This window comes from Pinus tabuliformis, chromosome 6 (genome assembly GCF_031772625.1).
Source record: "Pinus tabuliformis cultivar Carrire ecotype Pingquan chromosome 6, CPIR1, whole genome shotgun sequence".
Lineage (NCBI taxonomy): Eukaryota > Viridiplantae > Streptophyta > Pinopsida > Pinales > Pinaceae > Pinus > Pinus tabuliformis.
This window is the reverse complement of record NC_142292.1, coordinates 432,728,978-432,750,024: the sequence shown is the minus strand read 5'-3', so window position 1 is coordinate 432,750,024 and position 21,047 is coordinate 432,728,978.

Here is a 21,047-nt window from a genome sequence, read left to right as displayed (position 1 = left end):
AATTAATCCAATTGGATGAAACCTGTCGTGATGCCGCTCTGGCTAACGAAGCCCATAAGAAACGAGTCAAGGCGCAGTTCGACAAAAATGTCAAACCCCGTGTCTTCTCAGAAGGTGACTTGGTCTTGCTTTATGACCAAGAATCCGATAAATTGGGAGCAGGAAAATTTAATTCCTTATGGATGGGCCCCTATATTGTTAAAATATTGTTAGCAAAAGGAGCCTACGAGTTAATGGATTATGACGGAATTCCACTAGTGCAGCCCCGTAATGGGTTGTATCTCAAGCGTTACTATGCTTAAATAGTAACCTATATGCTTTTGTTGTATTTTGTTTTCGCTAAAGTGTTTGTTTTGGTCGAATGATCCACCTTTTTACATTTATTGCAGATGTCAAACCTTCTGGAGACATGTGTTGGATACGCCGACGGAGCAAGTCGTAGTTCGCGGAACCTATTCTCCGCAGCCTGGGCCATTTTTGATCCAAGCGGCGAGTTAGTAAGTTTCAGAGGTGTATGTATTGGGCAATCAACGGATAACATCGCTGAGTATAGCGCATTGATAGAACTACTCTCTGATGCCATCACCCGTGGCATACGCCGACTAATTGTCAGGCTAGACTCACAACTCGTAATACTACAACTCAATGGTATATATTCCATTCGCAATCTAGCCATTTATCGCATGTACCTAAGGGTTAAGATTTTGGAAAGACAATTTGATTCAATTCAATACCAGCATATTTCCAGAAACTTGAACACATTAACCGACTCATTAGCAAACTATGTGTTAGATAGACATTTGCGACATTTATAAAAAGAGACACATCATCAATGATTATATGGATGGATCATATAACTCGACCAGAATAAAACTCGAAAAATCAAAATATATATAAGTTGTTTATCGTTCATACATAATGTTCTGTAACCAAGAAAAAATCGGTCATATGACCCAAAACTCAAAAATGCTAGGGGGCACCCTAGTCTAGTGATGCTCATGATAGCACGTCACGGCCTGTGCAATCATGCGCAAGAGACGAGTCCATCGTCTAGGCACGCCAGTAGTATGTCGTTGCAGCTGTAAAGGTAACTCATCAATCCTCGCATCGGGAATGCCGAGAGTAAGGCTCTCAACCTGCTCCTACACAACTGTAAGGGTCTCGGCTACATCAAGGTCGCGGAGAATAACTCTCCCAGCAGTCTCCCCTGCTGGGGCAGCAACTGGCGCTCTCGGGCGAACTACTGGACGAACAAGACCAACATCTACATACACACATGAGTTTTATTAAAGTCTTGATAGAATAAAGCACAAGGGCATTATAAATAAGAACAGTAAACAGTAATATGGTCAAAGATTTTACCAATAGCTCCCCACTGTTCGCCATCTGGCAGTACCAAGTCCAGATCACCTCGGAAATCCATACCAACATATGGATACTCAGAATAGACCATATCCTGGTGCTCGAACCACTTGAAGAAGGTATCGGTGAAAGTAATCTGAGGTTGACCAACATGCCTAGACATGTGATCGACCCATCTCTGCATGCGTGGCTCGGTCGGAGAAGGCAAGTCGTGTGCAATATACTGAGGCTGCATCAGTGGTATTTTCTCCAAGGAAAAGGCAGTCAAAATAGAACCAAATCCAAAGTTCTTCAGCTTCCCGTCCTTTACCTTGGTCAATTGACTTTTCATCTGAACAAGTACTGCATCACACCAGTTGAATACTTTCGGTTGGAGACACTCCAAGGCGTGCTGAACATAAGACCTGTTGGCAACATGTAGAGATGCACTACCGGCCATCCTACCAATAGTATACAGAATGGACCTGAGAGACCTGTCAGTGATCTCACGGATAACAACCTTGCCATCTCTGCTCGGCTGGGAACCTTCCCTGCAATACTGGCGGACATAATCTCTCACGGAGTCATTCCCCCTGGCCGAACCTGACAAAGAAATGGGGGCACCCCGCCTTGACAACCCAGTCAAGAAGTAAATGTCCACTATGGTCAAGGGGATGGATTTTCCCCTAATCTGGAATACTTGGTTAATAGGATCCCAAGCATCAAGCATATACTGCAGTAAAGAGATCTGTGCTCTCATACTAGAGATACGGAAGAACTTCAGCAGGCCACAGTTCCGTAGCGCGTTCACCGTGACAGGGTCATGGAGGGCAATCATGTCCTCCTCTTCATGTTCTCGTTCTCGCCATGTGAGGGACATTTTGTTCAAAGATCCCTGCAAAACAAACAAGAGAAGGAGTAAGTTCCTAGATTTGATGAGAAACTGGCGAAATTTCATCAAAAACTGTGCCACAAAATCAGTTTTCTAGTCCCAACGCAGGTAGACAGTGTTCCACCTGCGTTGAAGGTCAAGCTGCCTCAAGGCAGCTTGACATTCAGCGCAGGTTTCGAATGGACTGCCTGCGCTGATGGCAGAGCGCCCTAGCAAAACCCCAGGGGCTCATGGGAACAGGAAAACAGGCACAAAATGGAAAAAGGAAACCATGAAAAGAAAGAGCTAGAGTTTAGCTCCTACCTGGTCCAGACGGCGCTGAAAATCGTCCGCAGAATCTCCCGGAATCAGCTGATGAAAATCAAGGGGGAAGAGGCACCTCCAAAGCTCCAACAAACCAAGTTCAAATGAAATGGTAAAATGAGAGGTAAAAACACTTTTTAATTGCTTTTTACGTAGTTCAAAGCGAAATATTAGGGTTTTAATCTCATTTTCAAGCAAATGTCATTCATTTCTAACTAAGTTTGGTGCAGCAATTGAGAATGCAGTACTATCCTTGAAAAGAGAAAAGCTAGTTTGGTAAAAAATCAAAATTTGACTGTATAATAGAGCAGTTTTAGCATAAAGTTCATGCTCATTAAAAAATAAACGCAAGATCCGAGCAGTTTTAACGCGGTCTTCATGCTCGTTAAAAAATAAATATAAGCAGTGAGCAAGAGTTTCCTCCAGTGTTTAAGCTCATTTTAAAATAAAAAATGAACCTATCCCGGTAAATAACCACTGTGATCGTAAATTTATCAGCCATAAAAGCCTTGGTCGTGTTTGCACCTGCCACCTCCACTTTTCATTTGGCCGATCGTTCACCTCCATATGATTGTTTACCCATTTTGAGGAACAGCTACGAAGAGTGATTTCACCTAGCCATCCTTGTGACACTGCCGTGATTGGAAAATTCCAACTTGTACCTGGAATCTGCTGCTATCCCTGTTCATCACTCGTTCCTCAAAAGACGAGTCTTCTTTAAGCTCTTTTCAACTGACTCGTAAAATATGAAAAGATTGCAGAGTTTTAGCCTTCCATCTCGTTAAAGTGACCGGAAGAGCTATCCCTCCTCTAGATTTTAATCTTTTTGGACCTGAGGGATTATTGCACAAAAAGGTCGACCACTTGTTTTATTCGGCTCGTTAAAATTATTGAAAATTCATCCCTTCTGTATTGTTTTATACTTTTTCGGACTTAAGGGATTAGATGACGAAAAAGGAATTTTGGAGTTAACTTTATGTACCTTTTCAGACTCTCTAAAAATGAAAAGGACCGAGTTATCCTTGTCGTTAGACTCGTTAAAATTATTAAATAGCGACAAACTTGTCTTTAGACGAGAACGAGTTTCACTATCGCTAGGCTCGTTAAAACATAGCGATGGGCTTGCCCGAAGGGTAGGTTATAGAACAAGCATATGTTATCCTCCTCAAGCTTGACAAAAATAAAGAGGTATTGGTCAGCAATGACTGGGGAAAAATTGGGAGAAAACTAAAGAAAACTTTGATGGTAGCAGGTCGCTCTTGAACATGACACTTTTCCTCCGTACCACAATCGGGTTGGGTTGTCTCATTCACCAGTCACATCACCATGGTCTCGCCATACCATCCATATTTGGGGTAATGCTACCGATCCATTGCATCAGTGTCGCCATATGTTCAAGAGAAGTCGTTCAGAAAGAGTCAACCGGGTCCCATCCACTGCCATCCATTATCCTTCATCCATTCATGACCGCCACCCTAAATCATATGTCACAGATTGTTTTCACCTCCATTAAAATCATTAGCTCCGTTCTGTGTCACTGATGTGGGATTCATCAAGGCCCTCCTTTGACGGATCGCTTCTTGTCGACATCATCTCATTATCCAAGAAATTGATCTAGGAACAACCCCCTCAATACTTTGAAGCTTGCATGCCTCAATGGCAAGTTTCTCACTTCCGGCGACAGGTATACATCAATGACCTTTGACCAAAAGATTTTGCATGGTGTTCGACGCCAAGTCCTTTATTCACACCACGTGAATTGTACTGCAGTACCTTGAGGGTCATTATCATTATCGGTGATTCCTCTCGCGCTTGTTAACGGTTTACATCATTGACCGGTAATCAAGCGATGTCTTTCCATGTTCAACTTCAGCGCAATTCTCACATGGATCGACTTGTACTTAGAGTGAAGATCAAATGAGTTTGAAGACCCCGGATCTAGTTTCATCCATCCGGGCTGCGATATATATTCAGGAAAGATAAAGACATTTGACATGTACATCATTGCAGCAGATGATCATCCTACTCAAAGGATGATAATTTCGCCAAAATTATCAGTCTACCATCAGACGATCGTCTGTTCTATGTACAAAAATGAATTTATAAAGCTGAGCATGGGAATGCCCGCCTCAGCTAGATCATGAAAGCAGTATGAATCATAATGTATTGTATTGTATTTTATTACAGGTCTCCTCCCAGCAGATAGATGAACTTCGGACCCTCCTGGATAAAGCATTTCACCCGATAAACGACCTCATACTTTAGGGGGCAACTGTTATAGACATTTTTGTGCCTTACAACATTGAGCATGAAATGTCCATAATCTAAGAGATCCAAAGTCCCCAAACATGTTGTTCCTACCCCTAGAGGAACAAGGCTAACTAACCACAGCAATTCACAGAAGTTCTCCACCTGAAAACACTCAAAAACAAGCCAATTCTAGATCATGTCAACTGCTCCACTGTCTACCTGCGTTGAATGTCAACTCCAACAAAGGCTACCTGCGTTGAGCATAATTGGACAAGTGGCAGGCTCATTCCTCAATGTGTCAATGCCCAGGAAGCTTCCAAAATGACACTTGCATCAAGGAATTCGATTGGTGATGAGTAAGAGGTTCCAAATCTCCAAGTGGAAGCAAGAACCTCCAAGTGGACTCAAGAACTGAGAGAGAAAGAGGACACTAGTTAGATCTCAGGCTGACTCATCCTCTCTCCAAAATAACTATATATAGATCTCTCCTCCATGGGATCTAGAGGCTGGAATTTTGTTATTGCAAAGAATTGTTGTTGGTTTGAGACTGGATCATTGGGTGCTTAATGCTTTGAAGGGAGCTGAAGAAGGAATTCCATTCCACTGGGAAGGAGATGCTGGATTGGAGCCCTATGGGTTGTATCTCTTCCTGAACCCTGTTACTTATCAATAAAGCTATCTTGGTTTGCTCCTATATACTGGTGTATTTGTATGATTGCATTAGTGTATTTGATTTACTTCTAATCCTGAATCATTTATTAATATGAATATATTCCTTTGTGTTATGTTCTTCTCTTGTCGCAAGTAGTTGTTCTCTTGTCACAGGTAGCTGTTCTCTTGTGATCTCGTGGAATCAAGTAGCTATTCTCTTGAGCAGGCGAGGAGGCAAGTAGCTGTGAACATCCGAAGAGAAGAGGATCTAGATCGAGGGACAAACGGAAGACAACGGTAAGTCTATCGATCTCCTCTCTTTCATATTTCATAAAGGAAGAAACCAGTGTAGCTGTATTCGTTTGTTGCTAAGGTACTGTCACACCTTAGGTGGATAGGATCGTCCTGCATAGGCGTTTTTCCCCACAATAGGGTCGGGTCTGCAGTGGGCGGCATGCCCCTTAACTCCCACAATCCTTTGTTTAGGTGGCACATTAATTTTGAATGGATTAATTTATGGGTTGTGTGTGATAAGATTCATGGTCTATGCACCATATACGGGGCCGCCCGATGGGTCCAGTCCACATGGGTTGGGTGGGTTCGATCCCCGCTGGCCTCACTTAAACAGTGCGATGGTGAGTTGAGGGGTGGTGGGGTTGGTCGCCCCCACCCCCTATTTTTATATTATTTTTTTGTTTTTTAAAACAATATGACTCTATTTTTTAATTTGAATTTTCGTTGTAGGAGTGATTTTAATGACCCCACAATTTTGCCCGGAATCTGGCCCAGGTTGGTTGTAATCTGGTGGCTGGAAAAAGTCCAAATTGTGGCCTCCTTAAACCTACCAAGTCATCAAAAGTTAACCCAACTTTGACTGCTTCTAAATTTCTCATACGGAGTCGGATTGATGAACCATTTGCACCGTTGTGATCAGAACGACGAGATCTACGCTTTAGTCCTAGTTCGAACATAATCCAAACACTTTGATTTTTGAGCTTTCCTAAGTCCTCTTTGTCCTGTGTGTCTCTCTGGAGCCACCTGGATCAGAAAGTCAGGGATATGGTGGATATTGGTTCGCTAGATGAATACCTAGAATAACATTTTGTTATAGCCGAAAGGCTTAGTATGAATTGTTATTTTTATTTTGTTATAGTTGAAAGGCTAAGATTGGAAAACTTGATGTAATTTGGTTACGCGCACAAGCCTGAATGAATGTATAAAATATAGGACTCAGGTAGAAAATGGTAGCGAGTGATAGCTATAGAAAGGATATTGTGATTTCGTTCTTTTGTATTTTTTCTAGTATTACCCTCATCTTGGGCTGGATTTGAACCCATGATGTATATTTGCTGATTATTAATAGAAAGGAACTGCGCCATGATTTCTCAACCTTGGATTGTAATTCTGTGTTGATGCATTGATTAAGAGATGAATCTTTGCGTTTCCTAAACAGGGAAACAAGTTGATTGACTAGGGCCCAGCCAACCCAACTCATTTTCCCTTGTGTTCTTCTCTTTCATTTAAGGTGTGTTAATTTTGTTTAATGCAAAGTGTGAAGTAAATAGATGTTTTTATTCTTCTACAAAGTTTAAATCTGATTTCATTATACTGTGATGGATCTGTGGTGTTCAAGTTCAATTGAGTTTCATTTTAAGATTTCCTTCTTTGAAGTTTAGTCTTGTTTTTCTGCCTGGATTTTGCAAGAACACATTCCTGCACTAGTGCATTTATAGTCTCGTAGATTGATTCCTCTGGTTCATTACAATAATAGTATTTTATTCTTATATTATTGATGAGTCTTAATTCGATACTAGAGTGCGTGATTTCCATTATGAAGTGTTCTTGATATTTTGAATGAAACATACTTCTGATAATCAGAAATTGAATGTTGATTGTGACACACTGGTTTGTGCCTGCACTTCATGTTGTTTAGGAAATATCAAACTTTATGCTTAATTATTCTTGAATAGAATCTTTATGAGTTAAGAAGGTTATGAATGCAGATCAATTCCTATGAATAACTATTACAAGATTGAAGCCTGTTGTCACAATTAAATGATCTTTTTAGATTGCATGAATAATTTCGTTGATTAAAGAAGAGTGCGCTTTGACTTTGGAAATTAATTCTTGTTTTAGATATTAAGATTGGTCAAAGCATCTTTTGGTATGAGTAATTTATTTTGAAGTTCTTTTCACCTTTGCAAGTTTTTTTTCCCAAGTTAACACATTCCTTATTTTCTCGTAAGAAGGATTAGAAAACTTGGTGCAGGAACCTTTGTGTCGGTACATGAATCGATCTCCTGATACAAGAATAGAGTGCTCTAGTCCTGAGGCTTAGAGCTCTTGCATGAAGACATAAATCTTTAGTACATGTGTAAAATATACTTCCATCACCTAAGCTTTGTTCTGGTACTAGTGCAAGCACATTGCAGAAGTACAAGAATAATATCTTAGTGCAGGGAGAAAGATCTATAAGGAGTCAGATATCTTCAAGGGTCCAATTATTAACCTGGAACACAAATATACTAAAGATAAACATAGATTTACATTTTTATTAGTCAAATACTGTTTGCAAGAAGTTTGAGAGTTCCTTTCCTTTATTTTCCTGTAAAGGTACTTTCTTTCACATTCCAGCACTAGAATAGCTTTGGTGTAAGTTTCTGAGTGATATTTTCTTTTTGATTCTGGAAGATTACAATTAAGGTAATAGGAGAAAAGTTTGGAAAAGTTGATATCATTTCTGGCATTTCTTGTGCTTCGTCTCTAAGTTTACGAAACCATCGGGTTGACAATTAAGTGTCTAAGGAATCTGCCTAACCGCAATTCATGCACCCAACATTTTGCGCTATTGTCAGGGAGGTGATTTGAAATTGGTAAGAACTTTCCATTTCCTGCAATAGGGGTAAGTCTGCTATTATTTTTTTCTGTAGTATGCTTCTATTGTTTTGAGGATTTTACGAGTACTGATTCTTTTATTCATTGCAACAATTAACAGATTCTTTTTCTTTACAAGCATTTGAATTTTGTTTTTTTGGATTTGATTTTTTTTAAATGAATTCCTAAGAAAGGTAGGGGTCTGAAGCCCAATAAGGGCCGACAAAATACTGAAAAATATGAAAACTCTTCTCATATTGGACCTTCTTTTGCAGGTAGAAAGTCCAAGCAAACTCAGACTCATCACGCCGGAACAATCCACTTGGATTCTGGAAATAGTGATTCAAGTGTGACACAACCCGAAAAGGGGAAGAAGGAGGCTAAAGGTGATTGGAAAGTTCAATTCAGCATTAGTCAACCTTCACCTTCTAGAAGTGGTCTGATTGGAGGCACAACAATGGTTGATCATGAAGACCATGCAGAGGGGACTGGCGAGAACCAGGTAAATGAAGAGCAATCCACTTTTGGATTTCCAATAGTGAACTTAGAAGAGAATGTACAAATGAATAATATTTCACCTTCAACTCTTCCACACTTTCATGGTAAGGTGCATGAAGACCCAAATTCATTTCTTTTCGAATTTGATATATTGTGTCAGAGTTATGATTATTCTTCTAATGCCCAGAAATTAAAGTTATTTCCTGCAACTCTTAAGGATTCAACCTTGTGTTGGTTCATGGGACTAGGAGGAAACACTGTAAGTTCTTTGGACCAAATGAAGAGAGTATTTTTGAAAAAATATCAGGCATATTATCAAACTAGAGAAATGCAGGATGAGATCTTCACCATTGTAAAAGGTGATGATGAGACTTTGGAGGATTACTTGGAGAGATATTTTTATATACTCCAAAGGTCCAAACACAAATTTGATTTAAGTATTATTCGAACCTTGTTCCTACGAGGGCTTACTGAGCATTTTAGACATAATCTGAATTTGTTAGGAAAAGGATACATTGCTCAAAAGACTTTTGAACAAATTTGTGACTTGTGCTGGAAGTTCTCCAGAAATCAATCTAGATCCACTAGAGGAGGTTGAAGCAAAACCTACAAACTGGGATCTACAGATTCTATGATCATTGGCTTGGAGAATAAAATGGACAACATGAAAATTGAAATAATGAATATTGTTAGCAAACAAATAGACTATTTGAAATTTCAGCAAAAATTAGAAAAATAACAAGAGTCATTGTTTATTTTTTGTCCAAAGTGTAGAAAAAAAAAGCATCCTTTAAGAGAATGCCCTGCTGATATGGAAGGTGCTAATAAATGTTTTATTTGTGCAGAGAACCATGCCATCGAGGAGTGCCCCTCCATACCTGGATTAAAATCTGTACTTCAAGGAGAGCATTCCGAACGTGAGCCATTACATGCCATGGGAGCATGAAGAAACTAGCCACAAGTAAGTGCAGGTATGGCTCCTGAACCACATTTTTATGGCTATATGTACCTCCATATTCCTATTATAATAATAATAATGAATCTCAACATTAGAAGCCTGGGAATCATTTTCATCATGGGCAGTCCTCTTAACCTTGGCAACAAGGACGGAGAGGGCCAAACCATTCATATCATTCCTATCCCTCTTAGATGCCATCATACCATCCTTCCTATGCACCACACCATATGTCACAACCATATTTTCCATCTCTACCTTAGCAAAGTCAATCATGGCCACCATTGCCTTTTACACCACCATTTAGACCACCTCAACTACCTTCTCAACTGGTACTGAATCCTAATAATAAGGAAGTAAAACTGATTCATTTGGTTGGACCGTCCCCTCTTCCTACCTATCGAACCCTGTCGGTTATGATAAATGAGCTTCAATTGAGATCGGGAAAGGTGGTTAAACCAGAAAAAAAAACAGTCCACGGTGATTATTGAGGAGAAAAATTAGAAGGTAACTCCTGATCATTCGAAAAACAATATCACCCTTCAACCCATTCTCGTACCTTAATATTCACCATCTTCTTCAAACTAGCCCCCTATCCAGAGCAGTTGGTTATGGAGAAGAGCATCCCCGAGTCCACTCTAGCTTTTGAATTAAGGAATCTTTGTATAAAGGTTCCTTTACTTCGGCCTATCCGAGAAATTCCCATATGTACAAAGATCATTAAGGAAATATGTCTTATAAGGCCATGGGTAAGAGAGTAGAACCTCAGAGCATTCAGTTTCTTGGTAGAGCAACTAAGTTGATGACATGATGCGTATCAATGGAGAAATACATAGATCTTGGAAACCCAGTTGTTTATGTCCAGATAGGTGATATCTTGGTCTCTAATGTATTAATAGACTTGGGGGCGGCCATCAATGTGATGGCCAAGAAAACCATGGAACAACTTGGGTTGGGCCATATTCATCCTACACCCACCGTGCTTGAACTTGCAGACAGATCTAAAATCGAGCCCGATGGAGTATTGGACGATGTGGTTGTTGTTATCACTCAAAAATTTCTTGTAAGTTGTTCAAAAAAAATAAATGATAAAGGTAACCACAAACCAACTTTGGAGATCATGATCTAGCCTTCCAAATATCAGGGAGGGCTCTCTCTTTATGATTTATCTTTGTTTTAGTTAATTGATTTTAGGCTAGTTATGATTGTGCTGGGGTTTTTGATTTGAATTTGGGTGGTGGGATCACTTACTTAGATGAAAAAGGATTGTCTTTTACCATTGGGCTATGGGGTCGAATGTCAGACAAACTGGACTGGATCAAGCTTTAAAAATAGTGTCTATAGGGCAAGATAGGTGAGTTATTATAGATCTCAAAGGCTGGATGGTGAAATGGTTTCTAATCGGATCTAGGGAGCAATTAAGGGTTCCTTAGGCCAGATTATGAAGAGAATGAAAGAGGTCAACTAGGATGGGAGAGCAATTAAGGGTTCTCAAATCTGGATATCAGAGGAAAACATATAAATGACTAACTGTGCAAAACAAAGTGTACTTAAACAAGTTCTGAGTGATATTTCCAGTTAATTCATTCAAATTTGAATAACATTTAAGTTTATGAAACACATACAAAAGTAACAAAATCAGACAAAGAATATACTTCACTATAATAGCTCATCTCATGAATCCTGTAGTGCAATCCTTTTATTACTTGCTCCAGTCTGTTGACTTGAAAATCGGTACAAACACCCTTAGGTTTAAGATCAAAATAACTTTACAAATTTATATAAATCCACACTCAATACTTCGAATTATGAAGTATTTATACAAAAAGAATTTACAAAATATCTCAAACTGCATTGAGAACTAATCTAGGAAAACAAAATATATTCATGCAAGAAGATAGAGACAGCTATTGAACTATTGCTTGTTGTCCCTGTTATTTAGGTTCTGCTATCTTTTAGTCTTTGATATTTTTCCCTTTAAGCTGCTTGGCCGTTTGGTCTTCACGTTGGATTTCATATTTACTTATGACCTTTCATCTGATACACTTTCATTTGATACTCTTTGACCTTGATGTCCTATCAATACCTTGTTACTGTGATTTTTCACTTTTTACTGTACATTTATATTTCTACTGTGTATTTCCTACAATAAATCATTGAGTTTTTCCCATGTCTCAACATCTGGTAATTGGATATTGAGCATCTTTCTGTAAATTTCATGTACCTATGTGTATTTGGAAAAAGTAGGCCTATTGACAAAAAGGTGTTTTACCTCATGCTGGAGGTAAAACAAGTTTTCAAAAGTTTGGTATAATACTTTCCCTATTGGTATGCCCTTCATGGATGAAGTTTTTACCTAATCTTTGGCCACTTCCCTGATCTTCTTATTGTAATCCTCCTGTATCATTAGCTTATCATTTATAACTAAGGGATTTGGTAATCCCTTTTGACTCAAAAGTTCGAACTTAACCATGAACTTGTCAATGGCCAGTTGCATGGTTTGACACTTATCCTCCAATTTCAACATCAAATTCCTCTTGGTGAGGACCCTTTTAACTTCAAAAATTGTACATGTTCTGTCAGGTACCTCTAACTCCTGTAGCTCATACTTATTCTTGGAGTTGAGGAAGTGGATGATTCTTGCAGCTTCCTCTGGCATATCTCCAAGTTCTGCTTTGACTCTCTGAATGGCTTATGTAGCCTACTTTATCAACTCAACTTGTTCAAAAATGACCTGGATGGATAGCCAAATATCATTGACAGAGTCAATGATATTGGTCCACAGTTGTTCCTTAGCCTGACCTAGAGGTTCATTTAGTGTCAGTTCTTTCTCCATGCTTTTGATTCTTTCAGTAATTCTTCTGGCCTTCTGCTATTCTTCTTTGTGCATGATTTGGGCCAATTTGTAATTTGTTTCCATGCTGGTGACTTTTTCCTTAAGTTTGTTCATCTCCGTGGTCTGAATGGACATTTCTTCCATTTCTTTGACCAACCTATTTTCTTCATCACCTGTATAGCATGTTGTTGTCGATCCTGTTGCTGATGTAGTTGGTCTAGATGGTGGTAGTGCAGTGGCCATTCAAGTAGAGGGAGCTAAGGATGCTACCAAAGTAGAAGGTACAACAATGGTAACTGTTGGAATGATTGTTGCAGGAGCATCATCAAGAGTAACTTGTTTGAGCTGCATCAAGCTATCTAGTTATTTCTCCATCTCCTTCAACTGATCATTTAGTTGCAGCACTAGGTCCATCATCTCTTCATGATTGCTCTAACTTTCCAGGACCTCCTTTGTCTGTGGGTGTTGTGAATGGGGAAGCTTAAGCTATTTCTTGAGGGTTGCTATGTCCTCATTCTTCTTCTTGATTAATTTCTCTGTGGCTTTAATATCACTTGGGTCATGGTCCAATTCAATGACCAAGTCCTCCAATGATTTTGTCCTGTTATCTTTGGCCTGTGAGGAGGCCTTTTCTAGTTTGTATTGGGCTGTCACATCATCCAATGAATCTTGCAACTTGTGGGCATCCATGGCCTTTCTTGTAAGGGTGGAGTAAATCATTTCTCCAGCTTGCTTGTGGAACTCTATCTGATCAATGGGATCAATATCCTTGGCCAACACCTCAAAATTTGTTTTCTTATAGTTTGCCAAGGTCTTTGGTTGTTGAATAATGGGTTGCAAAAATGACACCTGCATCTTGCCTGCTTTGATGTCAAAGGCTAACATCAATCTAGTCTGGTTTGGTGGTGAAATCTTGAGGTATTGGGCATATGTCTCTTTCTTCAAATTTTCATTCCTCATTTTTATTTCTTTGAATCTGTCTTTGATATCCCTTTCCCTGTTAGCTGGCTTGACAAAGGAAGAAACCTCCACACTCTATTGTCTCTCTATCATCTGTGCGTTGGAGGTTGATGGTTGTTGTGTTTCACCTAATGCATTTGCTTCTTTACTTCTCTGCCCCATTGTATCAGTGTCAGTTATTTCCTCTGATGCAACGTTCTCCTCCTATTCAGACACAAGATTCAACTTGGGCTTCTTTCTTAGCTCAAAAATCTCATTAGTAGTCTCCATGGCAGATTTGGATGCCTCCTCCCTATTCCTCTTAGGATTCTTCTCCTCATTGGCTGGGGTCTGAAGCACATGATGAACATTCATTTTTCCTCCTATTTCCACAACCTGCAAGAAAGAGCTCTGGTCAAATTTTTTTTCAAGATCAATCGATGTGTTCTCAACATCCACAACTGTGTTTTCCATATCAATCAATGTAATCTCCACCCACTCAGATTGGTTAGCAAACTGTTTGATGTCAGGTCTCGGGTGGTGGATGTATGCTCCCAATTTGACCTTAAGTCTCAAATTGTTTATGACCCCATGAGGGTCATACTGCTAGATGAAGCTATTTCTGAATTTCATCTGTTGCAGTAACCTATTGGCCTCTGGTCCAGCCTCTCTATTGTTGCAAATGAATGGGCCAATTGTTTTTTCATCTTGAAATGGGTTTTCTTCCTAGCAGATAGGAAATGGACCTCATCATAATTGATGATTTGTCTGAAATATTCAAGGGAAAATATCCTCATAGGGAGGTATTTTTGAAATTTATAAGGGGCTAACTAGCAACCATAGACTCTGATCTCAGTGTGCTTCTGGTAGAGATACCAGTTGTTGGCATTATGTTTCTGGTATGGCTATATGTTACAGATGTTGTACTTGATGGCAACTCCCGTGGCAAGGCGCTCAATATGTTGAAAATTAAGAAGTACGCAGGAAATCAGTTTAGAAGGTGCGTACCCGCAAGTACACCATGCAGGGACCACATCCAGATACGCAGGCAAGCCGTTCATGAGGTGCGTACCCCCAGTGCACACATTTCAAGGCAGAGAAAAGCGCACGTGGGGGTTTCTTATGTTTTGCTCTTGGTATTTAGCCGACGGTATTTGTGTTATTACGGTTTTGGCTCGTGGTATTGTTCCATGATTTTAGGAGGAGCTTGCCTATATAAAGCAAAGGAGATCACTTGGCTAAGGCATCTTTTGCAATTGAATATCTTTAGATCTGAAATATTGGGTTATGGTCTTAAAAGCTTGATCTATATGAAAAGGAAGTTGAAGGCGAATCTGTGAAGGGTGATCTCTCGAGCGCATGATCAGATCTGAGCAACTGTGCCACTCTGGTGGACTGCCTATTCAGCCCTAATCAGAAGGCCGCAGGTGTTTAACAGAAGAGCTACGTGGGTACGCAGTGCAGAAACAGGAGATCTGCGTGGGTACGCAGTGCAGAAACAGGAGAGCTGCGTGGGTACGCAGTGCAGAAACAGGAGATCTGCGTGGGTACGCAGTGCAGAAACAGGAGATCTGCGTGGGTACGCAGAGCAGAAACAGGAGACCTGCGTCGGTACGCAGAGCAGAAGAAGGAGAGCTGCGTGGGTACGCAGAGCGACTAAGGTTCAGGTGCGTCCGCATAGTAAAAGTACGCGGCGCGATAATGTCTCTGGGTGCGTACCTGCAGTAATAGTACGCAGCGCGGTTCAAGGAACAGTGCGTCGGCACGCAGTGCGGCAGAAGGATCTCTGCGGGTATACACAGGAAATCAGAAGGTGAACTGCGTAGCGACGCAGGCCACAGAAGGGAAAACTGCGTCTCTGTCTTAAAAGGTTCTGTTGATTGAATTTCTCTGTTGATAAGGTGTTCTGGGTTAGTTCTGTTATTGCTGATCTGATAACTGTAGTAGATTGTAACTTTTATGTACTTGATGATCATTTGATGCTTTATGAAAAGAAGCAGGGGGTTGTAGCTCCCTTCCAGGAGAGACTGGAAAACGAGAGAGAGAGAGAGTTGTAGCTCTCTGCAGGTTGCAGCCTGCATACTGGTAAAGGACTGCACCAGTACAAAACCATTGTAAAAGAAGTTTCTAATTTGAAAGAAGATAGAGACATATTGCAGCAGGTGGTTTTCACCCACATTGGGTTTCCACCTTACATCTTGTGTTCTTTGGTGTGACTATCTATTTTTCTTTGTTCATGCTCATTATTTTATGGTACTGACATGCAAAAATAATTCAAAGAACAAGTAAGGAAGATTGATTAAAAGATTAAGATAATACTGATTCACCCCCCCTCTCAGTATTATTTTCAACAATTGGTATCAGAGCAGGTCCTTCAGAGAAGCTTGATCGCTTGAAGGTAGATCGTTCATCATGAGCAACTACGAGAGAGAAGCATCAATCAGGCCACCAGTTTTTGATGGAACAAACTTCAATTATTGGAAGGTAAGAGTTACTGCCTATCTTCAATCTCTTGGTACAGAAGTTTGGGACATCATAGAGACAGGCTATGCTTTTCCTTCAGCTACTCCTACAGATGCAGCCAAGAAAAAGAAGTATGAAACAAATGCGAAAGCAGTCAGTACTCTATTAGGATGTATATCTCAATCAGAATTCATGAAGGTAATGCACTATAAATCCGCAAAAGAGATATGGGACAAAATTGTCACGAGCTATGAAGGAGACGAACAGGTAAAACATGCTAAACTTCAAACTCTCAGAATTCAGTATGAGACTCTCAAAATGTATAATGATGAAATTGTGGCTAACTATTTTCTTCGGGTAGATGAGGTTGTTAATTGTATGAAGAATTTGGGTGAAGAAATAAAAGAGGCTATTGTGGTTGAAAAGGTCCTAAGATCATTGTCCCCCAAGTTTGAATCTAAAGTATCTGCAATAGAAGAAAAGGAAAATCTTCGAATTCTTACTATGTCTCAGCTACATGGAATTCTAACTGCTTATGAAATGAGAAAGGGAGGTCCATCAGACAGAAGAGAAGCTGCTTTCAAAGCATCAGGCAAAGGAGATTATTATAAAGCAAGCCACGTCCCGGAAGAAGAGGAAGAAGAATCAAATTTTGTCAGAAATCTTCAAAGGGGTTCTGGAAGGTTTAGAGGTAAGTTGCCTTTTAAATGCTTTGCTTGTGGAAGAGTGGGTCATTATGCTGCAAAATGTCCTTATAAGGATAAAGGAAAGGAACCTGCTAGATGGAACAAGAAACAGAACGCAAATAAGAAAAGCTACTACACTCATGAAGATAGTGATGGTCTATCAAACAGTGATGAAGATGAACAAGGTAATGAATATAAGTTGTTAATGGCATTTGAAGATGATGATTATATGGATGCTATAGATGTGGATAAATTTTATGATGAAATTACTAGACTCAAGAGATGTATAGAAGAAAAGAACATGATCATTGATACTCTACAATTTCAAATTGATGAAAAGGAAAAACATCTTGAAAAATTAGAAGGTGAAATTGTTGGTCTTAGAAAAGAGATTGAGAAAACAAAAGCTATTAATCTCAAGTTTGTCAAAGGATCTGAAACTTTGGATGAGATTATCAATGTGCAGAGGTCTCCACTAAACAAGACAGGTCTGGGCTATAATGGAGAAACTTCTCAAGCATCCACCTCAAAAAGTTATCTTGATGCAGCAAGAAGAAATGAGCAAAAGAACAATGAAGATCATCAGGTAAAGCAGGGACGAATTACAAACAGAAAATATCAGGGGCAATCCATCTTAAGGGTGAAAAGAAGCTACAACCAACCACAGGTAAAATCTTCTCAATTTGGTTCAAGAATAGATGAAAATAGAAATTACAATCAGTTGGCTGGTAGATTCGATAACCGCAGAAGTTTCTTCAATGGACAATGCTTTTCTTGCCATAACTTTGGTCACAAAGCAGCTCAATGTGTTGCGTATAAAACGATCATGACTAGGGAAGCTCAAAAACAAAGAAGTATGACATGGATTACAAAAAGGACCTATAACAACTTTTCGGTTCTTGAAAATGAAGTTGAATGTTCTATTTGCAATAACTTTGGTCATGAAGACTCTGAATGCAGGAGCAGGTTTCAGCAGAAAAAGGAACAAGCCTCAAGCACCAAAACATGGAGAATAAAGGAACCTCAAACAGAAAGATGTGGGATAGCATTTTATGCAGAGGGACAGGAAAATCTATGGTACATTGACAGTGGATGTTCAAAGCATATGACAGGTGATAAAGAAAAACTTGAGTCTTATTCTGCTCTAGAAAAGGGAAAGAAAGTATCTTTTGGAAATGATACTCCTGCAACTATAAAAGGAAAGGGCATTGCTCAGTTAAAATAAAAGGTCAAGGCTGGAAATGTTTTGTATGTTGATGGATTGAAGCATAATCTTGTAAGTGTCAGCCAGATGTGTGATCAAAGAACCGAGGTTATATTCAGATCAAATGGATGTCTTGTTCATGATCTTGATACAAGTAAAACAGTGATCAAAGGCAAAAGAACTCCAAATAATCTGTACATATTTGAAGAAGGACAACAATAATGCTATCTGAGCAAGGATGATGAGCACTGGTTATGGCATCGGAGGTTGGGGCATCTAAGCTTTTCACAAATAAGGAAAGCATGCAAATATCAGGCAGTTCGCGATCTTCCAGATATCAAAATTCCTGACAACACCATATGCAAATCATGTCAGTTTGGAAAACAAACCAGAACTAACTTTCCAGAGAAGGAAGGATCAGCTAGCATGCCTCTTGAGCTAGTACATATAGATACATGCGGTCCATTCAGGAAAAAAACACCTAGAGGAGAAGAATACTTGATATTATTCATTGATGATTTCTCCAGGTTTGTCTGGCTAGGACTTATGAAGCACAAAGATGAAGCATTCGAAAAATTCAAATCCTTCAAAGCCTTGGTTGAAAATGAATCAGGTCACAAAATTAAGTGCCTCAGATCCAACAGAGGTGGGGAGTTTACCTCAAATGAATTTTTCGATTTCTGTGAAGAACATGGGATAAGAAGAGAATTCTCTACAGCTAGAACTCCTCAGCAAAATGGAGTTGTGGAAAGAATGAACAGAACAGTCCAACAAATGGCTCGTGCTATGCTTGATGAATCAGGAACTCCCGCAACTTTCTGGGGTGAAGTTGCACATGTTGTGGTTGTTATTCTCAACAAAACAAATGTCTGGGTGAACAGCACTCAAACTCCTCATGAGCTCTGGAGTGGTAAGACTCCTTCGGTAAAGCACTTCAAAATCTTTGGGATCAAATGCTATATCAAGAATACTGATGAGCAGCTTGGCAAACTTGAACCTAGAGCTGATGAAGGCATTCTTCTTGGTTACTCTCCACATAGCAAAGCATACAAATGCTACAATAAAAGACTTGGCAGAATTGTTGACAGCATTGATGTAGTGGTTGATGAGAAGGGATACATTCCTAGGCAAGTACATCATGAAGACATCGAAGAAGATGAAGGCTACCCTCAAAGACAGAATGATGAAGAAGAAGAACCTCAAGAAGAACCTCAAGAAGAACCAGAGGAGCAGACAAGAATAGAAGAGAAAACCCCATCCAGATATGTTCAGAAGAATCATCCAGAATCTCAGATTGTGGGGCAGAAAGAAGCATGTGTACAAACAAGAAGAACAGTTGCAGAAGCCTCAAGCTATTTGGCATTACTCTCCTCCACTGAACCACAAAATGTGAAAGAGGCATGCAAAGATGAATGTTGGGTGAAAGCAATGGATGAAGAACTTGAGCAAATCGAAAAGAACAAAACTTGGGAGTTGGTTCCTAGACCAAAGGATAAGAATGTTATCGGAACAAAATTGGTCTTCAAAAACAAATTGAATGAAAATGGAGAAGTAATTAGAAACAAGGCCAGACTTGTTTGTAAAGGGTATGCGTAGCAAGAAGGAATAGACTTTGAAGAAACCTTTGCTCCTGTTGCAAGACTTGAGGCCATCTGAATGTTCCTTGCTCTCTCAAGTTTTCAAAACTTCAAAGTATTTCAAATGGACGTGAAATCAGCTTTTCTAAATGGAGACTTGGAAGAAGAAGTATACATTGAGCAACCAGATGGGTTCATTCTTGGAAATGATCCAAATCTTGTATGCAGATTGAAAAAGGCTCTCTATGGTCTCAAACAAGCTCCAAGGGCTTGGTACTATCGTTTGGACAAATATCTTCATCAACAAGGTTTTTCAAAAGGATCAGCAGATAGCAATCTTTATATAAAAGTTGAAAATGACAAATTGCTAATACTTGTTGTGTATGTAGATGACATTATTTTTGGCAGCAATGAAGAAGCTATGAGTCAAAGCTTTGCCTTGGTTATGCAAAAAGAATTTGAAATGTCCTTGCTGGGAGAACTAACATATTTCCTTGGTTTGCAAATCCAACAAAAGGAAGGAGGAATCTTTTTATCTCAAACCAAGTATCTCAAACAGATTTTGAAGAAATATGGCATGGAAGATGCAAAACCAGTATGTACACCCATGGTCACAGGATGTAACCTCAGTGCAAATGATGAATCTGCAGCAGTACATCAACCAACTTACAGATCTATGATTGGAAGTTTACTTTATTTGACAGGTACCCGACCGGACATCATGCATGCAGTTGGAATAGTTGGAAGATTTCAGGCAAACCCGAAGGAGACTCATCTTCAGGCAGTGAAGAGAATTTTCAAATACCTTCAAGGGACTCAAAATTATGGCTTATGGTATCCCAGAGATACAGATCTCACACTTCATGCTTATACAGATGCAGATTGGGCCGGAAGCGTGGATGATAGGAAGAGCACAAGTGGTGGTGCGTTCTTTATGGGTTCCAGACTGGTATCTTGGTTCAGCAAGAAACAGAGTTCGATTGCCTTGTCTACAGCTGAAGCGGAATATGTTGCTGCTGCATCTTGTTGCACCCAACTCCTTTGGATGATGCAGACTTTGCAGGATTTTCAAATCACTTGTACACCACCAATCCCCATCTTATGTGATAACACAAGTGCAATCAGCATCTCAAAGAATCCTGTTATGCATTCAAAAACCAAGCACATACCAATCAAGTATCATTTTCTTCGGGAACAAGTGCTTGAACAGAAGGTCAAGTTGGAGTATGTTCCTTCTAAGGAACAAGTTGCTGATATTCTCACCAAACCATTGCCCAGGGACACTTTTGAATACCTCAGGCAAAAGCTGGGGGTTGTTGATGCATCATCTTATTGCTGAACCTATTCTGATTGACGGTACAGGTTCAGGGGGAGCATATAATGCATTGTTGGCATTATGGAGGATGTGCAGAAGGAGATCTTGGAAGTAGCTGCAATATGTCTCTATCTCTTTCATGGTGGATTATGGTTCTTTGTTGCAGATCTGGTTCATATTCAGGGGGAGCATGATCTTAGGGGGAGCATACCCCTTTGCCCTTGATGTCAAAGGGGGAGAATGAAGTTGAAGTTTGTGAGGTT